We start from the raw sequence: 2,348 nt of genomic DNA, 5'->3' as shown, positions 1-2,348 counted from the left end.
AGTGATTACAGAGGCGAATATATTCAGAGAGCAGAGGAAGGGTCTAGGTTAAGCTACTTATGGAGGTAGATACATATAAGGAAAGTGAATATTGAGTCATTGAAGACATGATACGAACGCCACATCGCATTTGAGAGCACAGAGTTTCCAAAAAATATGAAGTCTCTGAAAAATCTGAGGTTTGCAAGTCTCTGAAAGATTCATTTGCACGCTCGAAAAACTGGTGATCTTGGATCTTAGAGCATGCTACGATCTACAGTTTCTTCCTTCCGATATAGGCTTGCTTGAGAATCTGGTTTAATTGGATGCATCTCAGTGCCTTAAGCTAGATTATATGCCTATGGGGATTGCAAAACTCTCCAGGTTACAAGTTCTCAAGAGATTTGTAATTAGTCAGTCAGATGATGAAGGGAATTGTGCAGTTAAACACTTGGTGAATCTGAGGAAGCTAAGCATAACTGTAAAAAACTACCATTTAAAGGTGGGAAATTTGAAGGAGACGTTTGAAAGGCTCACACGACTTGAGAGTCTGAAAATCGCATGGAGACTATTCCATAAGGGAAGAAACTAGTGAAACAGAGGTGTCTATAAAAATAACAAACGAGAGGAAGGAGAACCATAAAGGTCCTGCAACAGAGAAGAAATTCAAAGACCAGATGGAACAAGAAGATGACCTAGTGCAGAAGCAGGGACAGACAAGCGAGCAGAAGGAAAGATATGTAGAAGAAACGAGTAAGCGAGAAGATGGAAGGAATGAGACGACTAATCTAGAAGAAGGGAAGAAGCAAGAGGAGGTAAAAGCAAAGATGCTCATGGATATGAGAAACGAAGCCAAGAAATGGGAAAGAAGATGGCAAGAAAATTCAGCAGTAGATAACTCTATGTTTCATTCTAGTTTGAAATAGTTGAAGCTAGAAGCTTACCCTGACAAGGACCCTCCGAGGTGGTTAAATAACATACATCTTGGCAATCTTGAAAGGCTCTGCATCAAAGTAGGAGAGCTTAACAGATTCAGTGACGACCCTTCAACTGCAGAACACAAATGTCCCGTTAAGATCTTGCGTTTGAAGTATCTTCATAATTTCGTAGTTTGAGTGGAGTGATTTGCAAGCTCTGTTTCCACAAATGATACTGTTCGAGAAGTATAAATGTCCAAACGTCACATTCTGCCCCACGGGTAGTAATGGAGTCTGGAAGAGGTCACAACAACAAAAGATGATGATGGAGTCTAAAGGTTACAGCCTAGCCGGAGCCCATACTGAACCCAACCGCAAAAAAGCTCGAAAAGTACTATGTATGTGCATTTTATGTAAGTGAAAGTAGTACATGCTAAATTTGATTCCGGTGATTCAGTATATAATTTGCTTATACTCTGTTACTAGTGTGCAATCATTATGTACAATTTCTACTAAGGTTGAATCGAATTAGTTATATACGAAATTCGATTATGTAAGATTATTATTCCCGTTTTGAATTGACAACCCTGCCTACAAACACTACATTGTTGTCCATCCAGTTGACAAACGGACTAATCCACTTCTTCCACTGCAACATTTAAAAGTCTTTCTTGTAGCAACCAGTATTTTTATATGTGTAGAGAAGAAGAAAGTCTTATTTTCTCAAACCTTGTCTTACAAGAAATAGTTAGGGCTTCAAATTAACTTAGGGTTTCGGGAAAAAAAAAGTGGGAATTTAGGAGAAATGAATTGGTTCGAAGTCGATGAGATGAGTTAAGTTTTGGTGTAACGATGAATATATGGAAGCTTTTTAAGACTCATGTGTTTCACATGGACATCAATACTTTGCTTCTTCTCTTTTTCTTCCACACGGAGACTTTTCTTCTCCCATGATTCCATTTCTTGGCCTAATGAGAAAGCAAAGAACAGTGTGTGTATTTGGATGCTTTTCCTCTGTCTTTGTTCGATGTCTATGAGAAGTTTTCTACACATGTTATAAAAAAAAGAAAGAGTTCTTTTTTTAATCAGAAACAAGGTGTTCGATAAAATACTTGAATGACATCTTTCCCGTAGACAGACTTTTATAATCAAAGGTACGATGTTTTTCTCCCTGTTCTTCTCTCTGCTTTTTAATTAATTTATTTGGTTTGTTTATTACACTCTTTTCACCTGCAAAATTATTTATTAGGTAAACAAATTCGAGTTTTGCATAGGAAAAATATATGTAGACCATAACTTAGGATCATGAAGCCTTGTCTCTTTATATAGAACACCATACGCAACTTTTCTCTAGTCTTTTTCATAATGGTTACCAACATGTATGCAACTTTCTCTAGTCTTTTCATAATGGTTACTAACATGTACAGTCTTAAAAAAAAAAAAAAAAAAAAA

At 36.9% G+C, this 2,348-nt stretch overlaps 1 protein-coding gene across 4 annotated transcripts in view; it reads left to right on the top strand.

The window, feature by feature from the left end:
* The window catches only part of LOC104771782, a 4,280-nt gene continuing 3,898 nt past the window's right edge, over positions 1,967–2,348 (top strand). Inside the window, exon 1 of one of the 4 annotated variants that reach the window (XM_010496358.2) lies at positions 1,967–2,050. The gene's annotated coding sequence lies outside the window, so the exon portion shown is untranslated. The remainder of the gene's footprint in view (positions 2,051–2,348) is intronic. The other 3 variants (XM_010496357.2, XM_010496359.2, XM_010496360.2) reach the window with 3 other exon arrangements.

This window comes from Camelina sativa, chromosome 20 (assembly GCF_000633955.1).
Source record: "Camelina sativa cultivar DH55 chromosome 20, Cs, whole genome shotgun sequence".
NCBI lineage: Eukaryota > Viridiplantae > Streptophyta > Magnoliopsida > Brassicales > Brassicaceae > Camelina > Camelina sativa.
The sequence above is the reverse complement of the archived record's forward strand: the minus strand, read 5'-3'. Positions and strand labels throughout refer to the sequence as shown.